This window comes from Ammospiza caudacuta, chromosome 16 (assembly GCF_027887145.1).
Source record: "Ammospiza caudacuta isolate bAmmCau1 chromosome 16, bAmmCau1.pri, whole genome shotgun sequence".
Lineage (NCBI taxonomy): Eukaryota > Metazoa > Chordata > Aves > Passeriformes > Passerellidae > Ammospiza > Ammospiza caudacuta.
In genome coordinates this window covers 363185-383143 of record NC_080608.1, presented here as the reverse complement: position 1 = coordinate 383143, position 19959 = coordinate 363185, and the positions used below count along the sequence as shown (strand labels likewise).

General features: G+C 44.2%; 1 protein-coding gene across 2 annotated transcripts in view; it reads right to left on the bottom strand.

Annotated features, from left to right (window-relative positions):
• The window catches only part of KCNIP1 (potassium voltage-gated channel interacting protein 1), a 177414-nt gene that overhangs the window by 17740 nt on the left and 139715 nt on the right, over nt 1-19959 (bottom strand). The gene's annotated exons all lie outside the window — the stretch shown is intronic.

Below are 19959 nucleotides of genomic sequence, written 5' to 3'. Positions count from 1 at the left end.
CTAGGAGAAATTCAAATTTTGTCCACAGATGCAGAATCTGGAATTAATTCAGCCTGGATTTTGAAGGACTTTTTGGAGAAAGAGATAAAAATGAAAAACACTTCTATGCATTTTATTCAAGAGAGTGTTCTTCTACAAGGAAGAAAGATGCTATCACACCCTGATTTACCATAACCTCACTTCATTTTTGATGCAGGTTTTCCCCTGCCAAGCCCATCTCCCATGCATGCAATACCCAAATACATAGATATTTAGTGTCTATCAGTTTGAGATTCTCTAAACTTCAAAGACCAGATCCAGCCTTCAGCTGACCTGAAAATCCAATCCACACTCAGAAGTTGCTTGGCATAAAAGCAAACACTGCCCTTATTGTCAAAAACTGCACAATTCATATCTTGCAAAAACATTTTAGGTTATTTGGCTCAAGCATAATATAGTCATTTCTGTTGCAAGCCAACAATTTAAATGGAAATTTGCAAGGAAACAGAGTTACTCTGAATAGAGAAAAGGCATAAATTCAGAGCAGACTAGCTTAGTGAAAGAACAGAACAGACCAGCCCAAAGGTGTATTTCATAAGCTAATTAATTTTGCAGAGATACACACACACATACATATACACATATTAAATTGACCACGGTTAAGGGGGGCACATGTCAGTAAATGCTAATGTTTAATTAACACTGGTTCATTTTGTCAGTATTAAGAAACTGGTTCAAAATATTGGTGACTTCAGCCATCCTCTTAATCCACCATATCTGCAACATCACAGTCAGCATCTGTAGGCTTGAACAGATAAAATGTATTCCTAAATCCTGTTCTGAAGGTCCCTTGCACAGCAGGGCAGGAGGTGAGAGGCTGTAAGAGCAAGGAACAGGAGCAGAGTATCAGCTGTTCAGGATAAAGGAAAAGGGACTCAGGGCTGGAAAGGGGCCAAAAGAAGCCTGAAGTACACACCTTGCCCACACAGAGGGAAAATGAAGAGTCTAGAAATTACAACTCCTGTCAGAAGAAAGGAAATGTAAAAGGATGGGAAAAAGTAATCTGAAATAAGCGGGGAAAGCCATTTTCTTTGCAAGAGAATTAATGACACAAAACGAAGGAATGCAGAAGCTGTAAAGAGAGAAAATTGTGGGGAAGAAACTCTTTAACATGAGGGACGAGAAATGAGTGGTTGAAAAAAGGAGAGAAAAATCCATCTCAATAGTCCTCACCCTCTACAAAGATTTGGGATTTTTTGTTATTTGTTTCCTTTCAGTGCTCGCTCTCAAGTCAGTTCTTTTCAACCTGTTTCTTCCACCTATACATTTACCACAGGAACTTCAGTGGCAAACCAGGAGATTGGCACTTCCTCCTCTGCCCTCATTTTTATCACGGGCATTGTATTTCCTTTTATTTGCATTTTCATTATCATCCTGGCTCAGTCCCTCCAGCTCTTCAGAGGTGTCACTATGAAATATGAGCTCTTGCATTTATTACAACTACAGTTTTATTAAACTGAAGTTCACTGAGGATGGTGAGTGCAAGCAGAAATGTATATACATAAACATATGCAAATTTAAACTTCTTATAGGAATGGTGTTAAGATATTTTATCTAATACCACATTCTTCCTCAGTTTTGCCTTGTTTACAGTTTTCTCCTGAGAGATTCAAGCGTAGGAAACAACCTTGCTGCTGTTTTAAAGTTAATTTTCTTCAATTCATCGATGCATGAACAGACCTTGGGACCAACTGCACACACAGTGAGGGCGAGTGTGGTCACCTCCCCAGCTCAGTGACACCTGTACCTGCCTGGTTCTTACAGCATCCTTATCCCTTCCAAGGTGGCAGGACATCCCTGTGCTGCTGGTGGAGACACACACTCAGGGGCTGGGCACCATCCAGCTGCTCAGTGAGAGCTTGAACCTTAGCAAAGCTGCTTTTTTTGTTTTTTTTTTTTTTTTTCTTTTTTTTGGGTTTTCTGTGTTCAGTAATTAGGGGGAAGCAGTAACTAATGCAGAAGGCTTCTTCTGCTTACAGGTACTGATAAATGGTAATTTATTATTTTTCTGGTTTTATTTCCAACACTTGTTGAAATCATCCCAGGATGAATCCCTTCCACACCAGATGGCTGCAGTGAGTTTTGTCCTAGGCTGAGGATTGTTTAGCTGGTACAGAGCTAGGTGTTCACTTGGTGTTTTCCTTACAATGTGTTTTAAAATGGAAGAGTGGAATGTGGTATTTCTTGAGTTCGGATTTATTTCTACCCATACTTTTGTGGCTGCTTTTATAGCAGGGTATGAGGTCTGCATCAGGTAGAATCACCTGCAATAATCTTACTCCACTGTAGGCCCAGGTTAAAATAATCACTTAGGTTTGTATTTTTTGTGCAAAATAGCATCTGTATTTGCTTAGCCCATAGGATATGCACATTTCCTTTCATAACGGAAACCAGACAGTGACTTCACTTTACAAAGAAAAATAATCTTGACACACTTGCAGGTACATGCATATTTTAGATTGTTGCTAATGAGAAAGACTTTTTTCATTTCACTGTTCCCTGCTCAAGAGCACAGAGTGAATTTTCCTTAAGGAAAATCAGTGTTTAAACAGAATACACTTTAGAAGTTACTTAATGATGCTTGCTTTATTCATCCTTTCATATTTGTTCCAATTTTACCTTTTGTTATCTTTAATTTGGGAAGTTCCACACTCAAAGTGCCTGCAAATGGCCCTGCATTTCAGACAACGGTTTGCATTGGAAGGGACCTTGGAGATCACCTAGCTCCAACCCCCTGCCACAGGCCGGGACACCTTCCACCAACCCAAGGCCAATCTGTGCTCCATAAAACAACGGTGTGCTGTTCCCCAGCTGCTGCCTGGCTCTGGGAGCTGCCATCCTGAGCCTGCCCATCCCTGCTGGTGCCCGCAGCTGCCCCGGGACCCCCGGAGCGTGCCCAGGGCTGGGGCGCTGCGCCCGCGCTCGGGGCAAACGAGCCCCAAACTGCCCCTGGCATCCTCCTCAGCTGCAACCCCGCAGCATTTCCTGCCCACGCCCTGCCAAATGAGCAACAGCGACGTCTCATACGCTGCTGGGCTGGCCAAGGACAACCCAGAGCCTAAAACAGTTTAAACGATGACTTTATTAAAGATATAAATGATGCTGTCCCCTGCATCTGAAGGCTGCGAGGTGAAAATGCAGAACACCAGTCTCCATGGTTCATGGGAGGACTTTGAAAACAAGTTGCTTATAATAAATTCACTTTTTGTTAAGGAAAACAGTCAAGGCATAAAGTGCAGTTAATGTGCCCAGCGTTAATTGTAAAACTGACAGGCGTTAGATGAAATGGGTAATTTTACAAATACAGCTGAAGGGGATTAAATTATGTGCAAGAATTATTAGACAGCATCTTACTTTTATTAAAAAAAAAAAAAAAGCAGCTATATTTTAGGAGCAAGGACCTGAAGAAAAAATTAACTCTAGTTTACCCACGATATACTTGAAATTCATCTCCAGACAGAATGTGCTCTTGGGCAGGTCGTGCAGAAAACAGGTCTTCTCCGTGGGAGATCAATTGCAAATATTTGGAAATTTCATGAGGAAAAATAACTGCAGGCCTGAGTGTAGAGGTGCTCACTGGGGCAGGAGCTGGTGAGAGCTTTGGGGGGTCCCTGGGACCCCGAGCCTGGCACAGCCCGCACAGACAGGAGCTCACACCCAGCTGAGATCCCGAAAACTGGCAAGGAAAATCTGCTCATGGCAAACAGCAGTGAAAAATGGAACAGAGGTACCTGCTGATGTATCAAATGGTAAACGCAATTAAAGTTGAACACCCATTATTATTATTTGAAATAATTATTAACATTATACTGCCTGGCTGGAGAGATCAGTTTCCAAAAGGGACTCTCTCCAGGCAATAAACCAAAAAGAGAGTGTTGTCTCCATATCCAATCCCTTTTTTCTGATAAGACTTTTTGACTCCTTCAGGTCTATTTTGAGTTAGATTTGATGGCCCTTGATGGGCCAGAATATTCTGTGATTTTCACCACTAAACCAGCAACATAAAATAATTTCACAAACAGCCAAGCTTAGCAGGCTGGTTCTGCCTGTGTGAACCTGCAACATCATCACTTGCCGAGAGAAGATAACTGAAAACCCACCAGTGTATAAAATTCTAAGATAAAAATAGCTAATAATAACAAATATAATTAGTAAAAAATAGATTTTTCAAATTTCTTGCCTAATCCTTACAATGATCTGTTCACAACGTATAAATACTGTCCTCTGCCTCTCTTTTAATTAGTTTCGCAGCTGTACACAGGGATGCAAAATCAACATTATTCTCCAAAAAAGGGGGCACCAGAATTTTGAGGTACCTCCCAAATGTTTTTTTGGCACACAGCTAAGATCAGGTACCATGGCTTGAACATGAAATATACAATGTCAAATTTGGATTCAGACGTTTTGCAGACACTGTATGAAGTTCACCTGTCATTAGAACTGTTTTTGTTGTGACCATTCCCAGAGGAGGAGATGCAACATGTCCTTGCAGTGCACACAAAGGATATGCAGGCAGGAGCCACTGGCCTTAAACTGGTTTTCCCCAGGTGGGAAATGCAGGTTGAGCTGGAACCAAGGCAGGATTAAGATTCCAAAGCAGCAAGGGAAAAGAAAAACCATGATGCATCAAACATGATGCTTTTTTTGCAGAACTATCAGAAACTCTTCAGAGCACACTTCATTAAATAGTCGTCAGAGACTTCTGAATTATGAATTTGGCAAGTAAAACTAATTTTTTTTCCTTTTATGGAATAGGTAATTTATAAAAAAAAAAAACAACTCTGATGAGGCCAGAAAATGCATTACAAATGAACTTATTATCTCTGTGAATTATTGTTGTTGATTTTTTTTTGTCATTATAAAGCAAATCAGACACTTCAAGTCCTTGATTTATGACTGTACCAATTTCCATTTAGACTGGTTTGCTCTAGCTTTGAGCTAGGAAACAGGTTTTGGAAGAACAATAATCAATGAATATATATAATAGAGTGAAATCAAGCAATCAAAAATATTAATTAGTTCAGTGCCTAATTCAAGTACCTTTTATCCCTGAGCTATCATGGGGAAAACAGACCTTTGTATTTACATTCATGCAGGTTTTAACTACAATGTAAAACCTAAGGGTTTTGCCCCCCCTTAGAGGTACCTTTTTTGAGCAGGCAGGATTACACACACTTGGCATTGGCTGCAGACTTGACAAGAGAACATATAAAAACATTCAGAGAAAGGTGAACAGATACAGGGTTTGGCACAGAGAAGGTGAACAGGTACTCAGTTTGGCACAAACACAAATTAAACCACATAAATTCCTTGTAAGTGCACTCTCAATCATGTACAGTGTTTAAGGGCACAATTGCAGCGGATCACAAAGCTGTAGCCTCCCCTGAGATTTTAGTTTGTATTGGGACTTTTCACCTGGAGACAGAGAACTTGTGCCTCTAAGTGTGTGTGCATTCCCTTTCCACTGAAGGCCTGGCCTGTGCCCTCGCCAAGGGACCCTGAGCTTGCAGATCTGGGGAGGTGCAGGAGCATCCTGCAGGAGCAGCCTGTCCCACGTGGGGACAGCCAGAGCACTCTTTCAAATTTTATTCCTTGCAAATGTTCACGTGACTATGATAGATCCAGAAGCCATCTCCCCCCTGCACCATGTTTGTGGTCAGTTTGTCAAAGTCTACTGACAGCACAGCAGCTCTTTGCAGCTTTCTCTCTCTCGAGTTACCCAGTGACTTAAAATTTTACTTCTTCACTGGGGAATTATTCAGCAAATGAGCAGAGCTGTAATACATCCATACTCATAACCTACACTGGAATTCTGCACAACACCAATTTCACGCTAAGAATCTTTAAAAAACAATTAGCTATTTTTTCTACTTTGACCTTAAATGTCAATTTATGATCAGTTTGTTTGGAATTTGTGGTTGTTGTTTTTTAAATAAGATTCGGTTAGGGTTTTTAAAACAGAAATATTTATTTTCCCAAGCTGTAAACATGTGGGTTTGCTCACATTTATTAAGGAAATTTGTGTGTGTGTGTGTGTGTGTGTGTTAGCATACATTCCTGTCCCAGATTGCAGGGCAAGATGTATTCTATTTGCCATCTGTATGGCAGTTGTCTTCTGTTAAAGGGGCAGTTTCCTTTATCTCCTCCACACCCAATTCTTCCTCTGAGGGGAGCATCTGCTGATAATAGGCCATTGAATGTCACTGCATGGCTGATAAGAACTACAGGATTCTCTACTGGATTTCCCAGAGGAACAGCAGCTGCCTCCTCCACTGGATCTTCAGAGGAAGACTGCATCTCTCTACAGGATCCTTGCTACAACAGAACCACACCAGGACTGCAGCCACAATTCCAACTGGACCGCTACCAACACCCTGACCAACAGGGTGTCAGCCTGTGTTCTGATTCTGTCAGCGTTGTTTTGGTTTACTGCATTGTTTATTTTATCTTTTCATTTTCTTCCCTAATAAAGAACTGTTATTTCCTGTTCCCATATTTTTGCCTGAGAGACCCTTAATTTAAAATTTATAGAAATTCAGAGGGAGGGGGTTTACATTCTCCATTTCAGGGGAGGCTTCTGCCTTCCTTAGCAGACACCTGTCTTTCCAAACCAAGACAACTCCCTTTCAGAAACTGCAGTGTATGAAACAGAACTTGCCACAGAAATATAAAGCAACAGTGGCAGTGTGAATGTGGAAGAAATTTTCCTCTTATAACAGGTGGACCACTGCATTATGGCAGTTCACCTGTGTAAAGACTAGAAAAAGAACAAATTGGTTTGGTCCAGTCAGAATTGAGGACAGAAACACCACCATAAATGAGCACTCTGCATATCCCATCCAAATGAGCTAGTACTTCCCAGAAGATCACTTTCCCACTTCACAGAACTGTTCAAGTTGAACAGATTGCTCTAAAATGTGAAGCATAATTAAGCAGAACACAAGTACCAATTAAGCTCTACTTGCACAGAAGAAACTGCAAAAGAAGTATCATTCCAATACAGATCCAGATGTTTCAGTAAGAGAAAATGTCCTTAGATGTGTGTGGTGCTGTGAGCAAGCTCTCTGCTGACACATGGTGCACGCCCGGCGGGCTGGGGACAGCTCAGGGCCACCGCCGGGCACAGACTGCTCTGGAGATGTGCTTGTATGGGCAGCACCCTCACTTCGGGCATTTCAATGGATCCTGAGCTCGGGCAACCAATAGTGCCTGGATGTCTTCATAAAAACATTTATGTCCCAATTTTTGGCTGCCAAGAAGCAGAACCAGAAGGGAGGCTTCAGGACATTAAGACAAAAGGACAGTGCCTGAACCCCACTACAGCCGATGTTCCTTTAAGTACAGACTACATACTTCTTCCTGACTCAGATAAAGCTGCTTTTGGTACCTGTACTCAGATTCTCCTCCCACAGATTATTTTGAATGCAGAATAACTCAGGTACTGATACATACACAAACACACCACTGCCCAGGGTGAGAGCATTTTCTTGCTGAAACTTTTCATCCAAATAAATGTCAGTTCCCGATGGCAATTAAAAAAAATAGAAAACCTCATCCAATACACTATATTCTTAGGCATTAGTAAAATTCCAGTGTGAAAGCAGCAAGTTATTTCAAGATTTCCAACAGTTTCTTACAAGGAATTCCTTTTCTCTTTCCCGAGGGCCATACCTAGCTTGTTCAGTCAGCTGCTTCCCCATCCTTCACCCCTGGGGTTATTCCCTTAGGAAGGGAGTGAGTGGTCAGAAGGGAACGAATCGTTCACCTGTCCTGTACACTCTGCTATCAGCATTGCTGTTGTTACTGTTTGTTTTCTTATTTCATTGCTATTTCTAGGGAACTGTTCTTATCTCAACCCATTATCTTTACCTTTCTGTCTCCAATTCTCTTCTCCATCCCACTGGAGGGGGAGAAAGCGAATGAGGGGCACATGGTCTGAGGTGTTTCACTGGCAGCATCAGAGCAGGGGTGAAACTGAGACCTCCGTGAACTCCTGTGCAAGAGCCAAACCACCAGCTGGCTGCTCCAGCCAGGCAGCAAAGCAAACAGGCAGGGAGCTGAAAGCCCAGCAGACAAGACAGAAGACCTTCAGGAAACAGACGGTAGCTTAACAATTTCCTAAACTTGGCCCGGTTAGTGGTGCTGGGAACCTTGCAACTTTGTTCCTGTGGCAGAAGGTTATTTGGGACAAGCACAAAACTTCCTTCCACTTTTCTCTATCCTTATTCTGCTTCTCCTGGAAGGCCTATAGGGACAACCACTGTAAGACACTTAATAGGATGCAAATGCAACCAACTACACACTTGGTGAGTTGCTGTGAAGCCAAAGTATTTAGTGATTTAAAACTTTACCATTCTCTGGATTAGAAGATTTAGATTCTACTATTCTGTCTAAGGATCTTTCTGCTTCCAAAACTCAGTAATTTTCTAACTAGGAAAGGAAGGCCATGAGGTTTAGATCTTCCCAGGCTGGGGTCCGGCTTTGATCAGTCCCCTAAAAGCATTGGCAAATTCAGAGATCTGGTCTGTTTTCGAAATACCACCAACAGAGAGTAATTTGAGACTAATAAACACCAGTGCTTGTAAACACTGGAGGTGTTCTGGCTGACAATGTTTGAGGACTTCTGTGGGCAGAAAACAAATACACAATTAGGAACATGACCAGTGCCAGAATGCAGCTTATTAAATTTTCATGCTGACTCTGATTACTTTCATTTAGCAGCACAGATGTTAAACCAGAACGAGGAGACAGAGTGCCCATGAGTACTGGGAAATGGCTGGCAATACGAGCAAGATTTGGAAAAGAGTCATTAGAGCAGATGTTGCACACATGTGCGTTGATCGCTCTTACAAGTCAGTTGATTTTAAAGAAGCCACGAAAACATTTGACTATATTAGGTGTTATGAACAAAAACTCGGTTAATATTTTTTTATGAGAAAAAGTTTCAAAAAGGCAGCCAGACCACTGGCCCTGCCCAAGTTCTGTGTGTTTTGTTATTGTAATCACGGGTCGTTGTCGTTAATGGTTGTCTTTGTATTAGTAAAAAGCCCTGGCTGGGGCGAGGTAATGGCCCTTCTCCTGGGTGGGGACCTTGCCCAAGGCTAAGTTTTACCTTTCTCAGAATAGGGAAGATACCTGAGAAGGTGGGGGGGGGTTATGCAAAGTGACTCGCAAGACCAGAATGCTTTGTGGGACCCCCATCTCCAAACTCGTGGAGAAACCCCAAAAACAACGAGCCACCTAAGAGTTAAGAGACTGGAGTGATGTCTGGACGTGAGGAACCAAGTGCTGAGCCTGCAGAGATGCGGGAAACCTTCATCGTTCCTCACCCTGTCCTCGAAATCCCCCGAGCCAGGACTGGGGGGGTCTGGAGACCCGGACCGAGCACCATCTTATGGGATCAGGAGGCCCTAAAGGCTCCCAAGAGGATCTGATCCCCAGCTCTGCCCCTGGTGGACAGAGCTGTGCATATCCTCCTCCTCCGAGTCGCCCTGGGAGAGACGACGGGAGACTGCAGCCCCGCCGAGCTACCCAATCCTGAGCTGATCACTTTTAATAAAGGCATTAAACAGGAGAAGAAGTCTCCTGGCCCTTTTGTTTATTTCAGCTGGGGGCTCTCGTCCGGGATAGCCACGCCGCAAGAGGACTCAGGACTGGCCATCTTGGATCTTCAGAGGACAGCTGGCTACCAGGACCAAGAGGGACCGGCTCAGGACAGCGACGCAGAGGAGCACCGGAGCACCGGACTGGTGAGAAACTCGGTGGTGGGAGTGGGAGACGTGCGCATGTGTGTGTGAGTGAGACGAGGGCCGGCAGCCGGACCTTCGAAGCGAGAGGGACCTCTCAGTACCGCGTTTCCTGACTCCTGCGAAGGGGCAGGCCGGGAACAGGGGGACGCGAGTGGAATTAGTGCGAGTGAGTCGTCTCCCAAGGGGGAATAAAGGGACCCCCCACTCCGGGCGTGCGGAGTGAATTACTGTGTATGAGTGGCACGCACCCCAAAGTCCTGACAAAGGGAGGTCAGGCACTTTTGTAAGGCTCGAGAAGGATTCGAGTAAGATTTGTCAGTCCCGAGAAGGATTCGGGTGTTTCACAAGCCCTGCAGGCAAAGTAAGTCCTGACAGAGGGAGTCAGGCACAAACCCCAGCGAAGGAGGCTGCGGTTTGCTTTTAAGTCCTGATACGGTGAAGCCTAAAAATTGGCGGGTTAGGCGAACTAAAAATCAGGCAGTTGTTTTTCCTGACTGAGGGTGTCAGGCACGACCCGGATTCTTGGCCGGGGCTTCGTGTGCTTAAGTCCCGATAGATGTAAGACCTGACGCTGGGAAGTTGGGCAATCAAGAGATTGGGCAGTTGTTTCATTATAAAGTCCTGAGCGTCAGGCAGAAATTTGAAGTTCAGTGGAGGAGGCTGGGGCTCCTCAAAGAAGGGTTTCTTGGTCAGTAGAGGCACCTTTGGGATTTTTTTTTTATTGAGACCTGAAAAATGGGATGTTGTAGTAGTAAAAAGACTGGCAAGAGACTGAGGTATATACATCCCAATAGTCCCTTAGGAGAACTGTTAGTAAAATGGGATTCTATAGAGGCCACGGAGGGATTAGATAAAGTGAAAATGATCCATTATTGTATGGAAGTGTGGCCAGAATTAGAGGTGCAAGGAGGATGGCCTTGGTGTGGGACCAAGGATAAGTGGATGTGTCAACAATTAAATAATTATCTGACAGCTCGAGGTGATACTGATCCTGAGCAATTACTGTATGTGGCTTGCTGGTTAAAGAGTGCTGTTGAGGATGAAGGGGTGCGAATTTGTAAGGTACAGAGGAAGAAAGAGGGGAATGAAGGAGGGGATGATAGAACTAGTAAAAGATGGGACCCCCTGGATTATTTGCCTCCTTCTGCCTCTCCACCTTATAATCCTCTTCTTCAAGCACCTCAAATGGCAGGTCCGGTTCCTCCCCCGGCTGCTATCTCATTACCACCTGCTCAAATTCCTTCTTCTACCTCTTCAGCTTCAGCTATGACAAACTCAGTATCTCCTCCAGTTCCTTCTGCACCACCACGAGTGCATACTCCACCTGCTGCATTCCCCACCCCTTCTCCAGCTCCGCTTAATATCTACTCAGGCTCTTCTCCCCCTCCTATTGCTGTCCCTTTACCTCCTCCTAGTTGGGACACAAATGTCTCCTCACCCGATAAACAGCTATCAGCAAATACACCTGCTGATGGGCAGAACATTCAGGGTAACCCAGAGAACCCTCAAAGTAGCTTGGCATCTGAAGATGGGCCTTACTGTAGCACCAGATCCAAGACCTCCAAGGCAGAGAAACTCTTTCCCCTCAGAGAGGTTCCTATGGGAGGAATAGCGGGAGGTGCTGGCTTTGTGAATGCTCCCCTAACTGCTTCTGAGGTGAGAGGATTCAAGAAAGAGTTGGGGCATTTAGTTGAGGACCCAGTGGGCATAGCCAAGCAAGTGGATCAATTTCTAGGTCCGAATATCTACACTTGGGGGGAGATGAATTCCATCCTGAGTATATTATTTTCCCCAGAAGAGGTCCAGATGATTAGGGCGGCTGGCATAAAAATTTGGGAGAAAGATAACAGTCCAGGACCCCAGGTGCCAACAGGTGAACAGAAGTTGCCACTAACAGAGCCCAACTGGAACCCTAATCAGGAGGAGGGGAGGAAGGCCATGAGGGAATATAGGTCTTTGATAATACGGGGGATCAAAGAGTCAGTTCCCAAAGGAACCAATACCCAATTGGCATTTGAGGGTACACAGGAGAAAGATGAAGCTCCTGCTGCCTGGCTTAATCGCCTAAGGCGGAATTTCCAGTTGTACTCTAGAATAGACCCAGACACCCCAGAAGGTCAAATGCTACTAAAAGTCCAATTTGTTACCAAATCTTGGCCTGATATACGGAGAAAACTGGAAAAGATGGAAGATTGGCAAGAGAAGGACATTAATGAGTTATTAAAAGAGGCATTGAAGGTGTATTTAAGAAGGGAGGAAGATAAAGCAAAGGCCAAGGCTAAGATCATGGTTGCTGTAGCTAGAGAAAGTGCAGGGTGGGCAGGTCCACCACCAGGAGGAGGCAAGGATAGGCCAGTACTGACCGGTGCACGAAGGGTGGTGAGACCTCAGGAAGTCCCTTTGAGAGTACGACAGTGTTATTACTGTGGGGAGGCAGGACACATCAGGAGGTTTTGTAAAAAGCTCAGTCTCGATGAGGCAATAGCCAAGGAACAGGACAATTTAGGAAGAATTCTTAAGGGGGAGGACTAGGGGTGTCAAGGGCTTTTTACTATAGGGGACCCGATGAAACATCTAGAAGAGCCCTTGGTAAATTTTGAAGTGGGACCCCTAAATGAAGAATTTGAATTTTTGGTTGATACAGGGGCAGATAAGTCCTGTCTCAACAAAATACCACAAGGTATGGAAATTGGGAGACAATTTTGTGAAGTATTGGGTGCAGAAGGGAGACCATTTAGAGCATCTGTGATTGAAGAAGTGAAAATAATTGGAAACTCAAGGCAATGTAAAGCTAATTTTCTTTATCTGCCTAACTTAGAAAAAAGTTTGTTAGGAAGGGATCTGCAAGTCCATTTGGGGGTTGGGATTGTTCCAAGGGAAGGGAGAATGGTAGTACAAGTGATGAAGCTGTCTCAAGGAGATGTTGCAGAAATAAATCCTGAGGTATGGGCTGAGGGGGGAAAGAGAGGCTTATTAGACATTCCACCGATAACAATAAAAATGCAGGATGATACCTCACCCATACGGGTTAAACAGTATCCGATTTCCCTAGAAGGAAAGAAGGGGCTTGCTGTAGTCATCGAGCAACTGTTGCAGGAGGGAATTTTAGAACCCTGCATGTCACCACATAATACCCCTATACTGGCAGTTAAAAAGGCTGAAGGGAAATATAGGCTGGTACAAGATTTGAGGGAAGTCAACAAAAGAACCATTGCCAGACATCCAGTTGTGCCCAACCCATATAGTCTCCTAAGCAGAATTCCAAGAGAACATGCTTGGTTCACTGTCATAGATTTGAAGGATGCTTTCTGGGCGTGTCCTCTGGCAACAGAATGTAGGGATTGGTTTGCCTTTGAATGGGAGGACCCGAGTACGAAAAGGAGGCAACAGCTAAGGTGGACCCGATTACCACAGGGGTTCACTGAATCCCCCAATCTCTTTGGACAAGCTTTAGAGAGTTTGTTGGAACAATTTGTCCCTGAACAAGAAGTGCAGATCTTGCAGTATGTTGATGACCTGATGGTATCAGGAAAGGAAAAAGATCAGGTCAGACAAACTAGTATTAAACTTTTGAATTTTCTGGGGGAGAAAGGACTAAAAGTTTCCCAAGGGAAACTACAATTTGTGCAATCAGAAGTAACATACTTGGGGCACATAATAGGGGGAGGGTATAAGAAACTAAGCCCTGACAGGATTTCAGGTATTTTAGCTCTCCCGGCCCCAAAAACGAAAAGAGATGTGAGAAAACTCCTGGGCTTGTTTGGATATTGTAAGTTATGGTTGGATCAATACACACAGAGTGTGAAATTTCTGTATAATAAACTAGTAGATCCAGAACCCCTAATTTGGACAGTTGAAGATGATCGACAATTGGAAAACTTAAAAGACAAATTGTCTTCTGCCCCGGTCCTAAGCTTACCAGATCTCAGAAAGGGCTTTGACCTGTTTGTGAGTGCAGAAGGAGGTATAGCCTATGGAGTATTAACTCAGGAGTGGGGAGGGTGCAGGAAACCTGTGGCATACATCTCCAAATTGTTAGATCCAGTGGCTAGAGGCTGGCCAGTTTGTATACAGGCAGTAGCAGCAACTGCAATCCTGATAGAGGAGACTAAAGTGCATACTCCTCATGATCTTAAGGCAGTACTGAGACAGAGAGCTCCGCAGTGGTTAACCGATGCTAGAATATTAAGAGCTTCAGGTTATGCCATTATAGATGGAGAAACATTACAAATTGCAGAAAAAGGGAAACTATCCCCAAGCTGGTCAGCCCAAAGTTGTGAAATATATGCCCTGAAAAGGGGACTGGACTTACTGGAGGGGGACCGGGGAACCATTTATACGGACTCCCAATATGCATATGGGACAGTTCATACATTTGGGAAAATATGGGAGGAACGTGGGTATTTAAGTTCAAAGGGAAAGAGCTTAGCCCATGAGAACCTAGTGCGATCAGTACTAGAGGCCCTACAAAAACCTATAGAAATAGCAGTGGTCCATATAAAGGGGCACCAAAGAGGAGACAGTTTAGAAGTTAAAGGAAACCGACTGGCTGATCAGATAGCCAAAGAAGCAGCTCTAGAACCAGGAGATCCAGTAAAAATTTTGAAGACAAAAATGACACCTGAAAAAGGGGAGGAACCTATATTTAGTGAAGAAGAATTAGAAGCAATAAAAGATTTAAAGTTACATCAAGGACAACAGGGAGAGTGGTTAACCTCAGATGGACGGGTGTTTTTGAATAAAGCACTGGCTCGGACAGTGCTAACAGAACTACATAAATTAACTCACTGGGGAGTCCAAGGACTATGTGATCATTTCCTAAGAAATAACCTATGCATCGGGGTATATAGCCTGGCTAAAGCTGTTACCAGAGGGTGTATCATTTGTCAAAAAGTGAACCAAAAAGTTATGAGAAAAGTAGCACCTGGAGGAAGGGAATTAGCCTTGAGACCCTTCCAAAGCATACAGATAGATTTCACTGAAATGCCCCCAGTGCAAGGATACAGATATTTACTGGTTATAGTTGATCATCTCACGCACTGGGTAGAAGCCTTCCCGACCAGGAGGGAAACAGCTCAAGTCGTGGCAAAAGCAATCCTAGAGAATATTATCCCCAGATATGGTATTGTGAACACCATAGACTCAGACCGAGGTCCACATTTTGTGTCCCAAACATTACAAAATATAATTGAGGCTTTAGGAATGAAATGGAGGTTGCATACTCCGTGGCACCCCCAGAGTTCTGGGAGGGTGGAGCGAATGAACAAAACTCTCAAAAATGTATTAACTAAATTGATTGAAGAAACAAAGATGAATTGGCTGAAGTGTTTGCCCCTAGCGCTGTTGCGCATCAGAACAAGACCTCGGGCTGACATAAGAATTTCACCTTATGAAATGATGTTTGGGTTGCCATTCTTGTTAACACCTTATAGCACAGGAGACTATCTGGAAGGGGAAGAAGCTACCAGAAAGTATTTAGAAATAATTGGAAGAACTCTGGAGGGACTTAGAAAGAAAGGATACCTTCCTCAAACTTCCCCTCTCGACACAAAAGTTCACAACATTAGTCCAGGAGATTGGGTTTTGATAAAATCATGGACTACAGGAACATTAATGCCTAAATTTGAAGGCCCCTTCCAGGTGCTCCTGATCACAAATTCAGCTGTGCGGACCAAAGAAAAAGGTTGGACTCATATCACAAGAATAAAAGGGCCAGTCTCACCCCCAGGTACAGGACTGGATCCAACATCAGCTTCCCCCTCTGGCATTGGACCAGAGTCCACACCACTCTCACCCCCCGGCGCTGGACGAGATTCATCTGCTTCACAAGCTAAATCATCTGAGTACACTGTGGTAAAAGGACCAAAGGATTTAAAGTTGACTCTCAGAAGGAAGAGTCAAAAAGACTGAACTGTGTGGGAAAAAAAATTGTTAAGAGTTCTAATATTGCTTAAAATGTTTTAAGACTGTTCTGTGTAAACTATGTTGGTAAAAAGTTTAAGACTGTAAATAAGTAATTCTAGTTAAGTTCCCCAATTTATTTCTAAAGACTCCAGGTTAATCCTCTACAGAACACTCCCCTGGGAGGGGAAACCAAAATTGGTAGGGAACAGACCAAGAGAGGTTTAACCAGAGAAACGGGTAGAAGGGACTCTAAAGAGCTTGGAAGCTTTTCTTCAGTAAAGTTCCCCAAGAGGCAAGGCCGGGTGGGCAGGCTGTGCAAGATGACCCATACCGGACTCTTGGGAAGGGTAGTGCTGATGGCTCTGATTGCTGGTGGTGCTCAGGGGAGCCCAGCTGAGCCGTGCAATGAATGCTACCAACCCCTCTGTGAGGAGAAAGTGAGCTCCTTGTCGAGAGTCCACATCAGTTCTAACCCTCATTGTGTTAGCCTCTCCCAATTGGTCTTTTATCAAAAAAATAAGAGAGTGTATTGGATAGTATACAATACTGCCACTTTTAGGCAGCCACTCCTAGGAGAGTGCCCTATAGAGGAAGCCTGGTTGTGTTTTGAATGGGATACTGCTGAAACAAGCTCAGCAGATCTAGTAAAAAGCAAAGAAATGGTGAAAATGGTAAGAAAAATTGTTTGTTACAAGTATTTATATGAGTGTACTGGAAAAGAGATAAACCCCTTTAAGAACACATTTCAGGGGAGCCTTAAACCCCTAGATTTGATCTTGTCTGGCAGCTGCACCGCTGGAGTGATAAAACCAATTTTCTTATTACCCAAAGAAACTGGATCAAGTTTGGGAGTTCCTATATATAATGATTTGGGAGAAATTAAACAGAACAGGCACAGTGAAATAGAAATTGAGAAAATCCAAAATTGTAAAAGCCAAATTCGTATCCCAATATCTATGTTAAACAAAGTTATTCGGCTCCAGGCAGTATTAAAAATAAAGAATTCAATTATTAGGAACATTTCAAACGAAATAAAAAGGTTAGCATGTGTAAATAATGAAGATCAAACTCCTACACTTGATCCCAGTGGGTGGGAGAACCTGGAGATTTTCAAAAAGGATGTGTGGGAAAAGGTAGTTTTTCTCGCTGTGTGTGTACTTGGAGGATTGCTATTTTTACTATGCTTATTTATTTGTTTCAGTAAAATAGTGTTTGCCATGAAGACAAACCTGAAGAAACCAAGGGGAGTAACAAGGTTAAGTAACCATGATTACCAAAGTGCACAAGAGATTTATAGTAGATTCAAAACAAAAATCGGGAGTTGATGCGAGCTTAGAGTTTAAGCTCGATCAAAGAAAAAGAGGGGGGACTGTTATGAACAAAAACTCGGTTAATATTTTTTTATGAGAAAAAGTTTCAAAAAGGCAGCCAGACCACTGGCCCTGCCCAAGTTCTGTGTGTTTTGTTATTGTAATCACGGGTCGTTGTCGTTAATGGTTGTCTTTGTATTAGTAAAAAGCCCTGGCTGGGGCGAGGTAATGGCCCTTCTCCTGGGTGGGGACCTTGCCCAAGGCTAAGTTTTACCTTTCTCAGAATAGGGAAGATACCTGAGAAGGTGGGGGGGGGTTATGCAAAGTGACTCGCAAGACCAGAATGCTTTGTGGGACCCCCATCTCCAAACTCGTGGAGAAACCCCAAAAACAACGAGCCACCTAAGAGTTAAGAGACTGGAGTGATGTCTGGACGTGAGGAACCAAGTGCTGAGCCTGCAGAGATGCGGGAAACCTTCATCGTTCCTCACCCTGTCCTCGAAATCCCCCGAGCCAGGACTGGGGGGGTCTGGAGACCCGGACCGAGCACCATCTTATGGGATCAGGAGGCCCTAAAGGCTCCCAAGAGGATCTGATCCCCAGCTCTGCCCCTGGTGGACAGAGCTGTGCATATCCTCCTCCTCCGAGTCGCCCTGGGAGAGACGACGGGAGACTGCAGCCCCGCCGAGCTACCCAATCCTGAGCTGATCACTTTTAATAAAGGCATTAAACAGGAGAAGAAGTCTCCTGGCCCTTTTGTTTATTTCATTAGGTTTCATAATTCTAATTGTTTCATTCTGTTTTAAGGAAGTCAAGTAGCAGCTCTAATGCAATCCATAGGAGTGTCATGGTTTGGAATGGGAGGAAATTCAGGGAAGTGATGCAAAGCTTTTTGTGTAATTGACAGTCTGTTGAACCAATGAGAACCTGGACATGCCTCTGTGAAAGACGCATGTTAAAGACAAAAAAAGCCAGGAACTCTCTTTTCTGGTCGGCAAAGAGGTAACAGGCCCCAGCACTGGCCCCCCTCTCGCTGCGGGCTGTGCCCCTTCCCCCTCCCGAAGCCATCCGCCGCCCCCCATCAGCCCTGTTCTGGCCAGGCTGGGCCCCAGCAGCTGCTGGGCAGGAATGGGGGGAGGCTGCTGAGCCCTGGCCGGAGCAGAGCTGGCCGTGACTCTGAAGATCTTAGCGTCAGAGCCCTTCCCCCAGTGCAGCTGAGACAAAGGCAGCCCTGCATCCTGCAGCCCATGACGTGTGGCCCTGCGGCTGGAAGTGAACACAGAAAACCAAAGATCAACCATGAGATCGATCCTGACACAGCCCAGCCGCAGCTCCCACCACGAGATACCGGCGGCTGGTGTGCCCCAGGCGTGATGTTCAGTGCTTCAGTTCTCACTCGAATGAGAGAAAGGAACAAGATGCAAGCAGGTAAAGAAACAACATGAAAACATCAAGGTTAGTGAGGAAGAAGTTAAGTCTCAGATGGGAGGAAGGAGAAGATGCCTTGATCTTCAGGCTGAAATCCTCTTGTAAGCTATGGAGAAAAGATTTTATTCTCCCCTCTATAACGCATGAAACTATGGGGAGATGAAAGTGTTCGAACTGATATGGAGCAAAGACCTCCATGTTAAAGTAAGCTGAGGTTAAAGTAGCTGTGATCCCCTAAGCAGTTTGAACCGAGAAAGAGAGAAGGGTGCCTTCTCCCATGCCCCCAGGAGAAGAAGATTTCTGTTCCCAGGGATGAAGATTATTTTAGAGATAGATAAAGAGAACTTTTGTATTTGAACAGCTCATCTTTAAAACAATACCCCATAAGTCAACTTGGCCCATTGACAGGCTGTGGGAAGGTTTGTGGCTATGGGAAGTATTTCACGATGGCAAGGTTCCCCAGGCAGCTGCTAGTCCTGACGAAATTGAGAGCCATGAGAGAACTGTTTTTTTTCTCTTTGTGGAGAAGTCTCCATAGCCTTAACAAGAAGTACTTCTCTCCGTAAGTGAACTGAAGAAAGACTATTTTAGAGGTAGTAAACTGACTGGAAATTTTAGGTTGGTTTCTTAACAGTGGAAAAGGTTGTGGGGGGAGGACAAGTGTTCTGAAGAGTTTGTTTTGATTCTCACTACTTTTTTTCTTTTAGTCACTATTAATAAACTTTTCTTTTTACCCTCTTAAAGTTTTATGCCTGCTTTGCCTTTCTTCTAATCCTGTCTCACAGCAGAAAGTGAGTGCCTTGGTGATTGGCCAACACTGAAGCCCACCACACTCCTTAGTGCATTGACTGAGAAATTTTAAAATTGGGGAAATCTTAAATTGGCGAACCAAAACCATCACACGAAGGAAATCTGCCAAAGAGCAATAGGCACAAGGAACAGGTTGAGATGAATGTGCCATCACGGATAAGCTCATCTCAGAGCTGAACCTTGCACAGAAGAGCCCTTTGGCTCTTTCTCTTTTGCTCTGCGCTCTGATATCTGCATGGGGACCACCAAAGAGAAAACGCAACCAAGACCCACAACCCGTGATAGGAACTTCTGGTCTAGGATCAACCTAGGGAAGCCTGACCAGCTGCAGGTGCACAGTCCTAATTATTTTAGGGAGCAAGAAATACTTAGCTAGAAATATTTTAAATGGTGCATGTGAAGAATAAAGAAGAAAAATTTCCTTTTCAGAATGCTTCAGATTTCATCTTGCAATGTCAATATTCCTTTTATTCATCGACATAAAATTTAATTAAATTTTGGCCTAGTCCCAGAATAACAGGACAATGGAGAGCTAGAGCACTGTACATGCAGACACACAAAGGCAGTCTCTGTGAGTCTCTGTGCCAGGTCCTGCCCTGGCACCTGGGAGCCCTCAAGCCCTCACTCCAGTCCTGAGGTGTGGGCACAGGGCACTCCTGCCCCTCCGGCCCTAGGACAGGTCTGGCAGCTTCACCTTCACTACAGGACCTTTTGTGCCT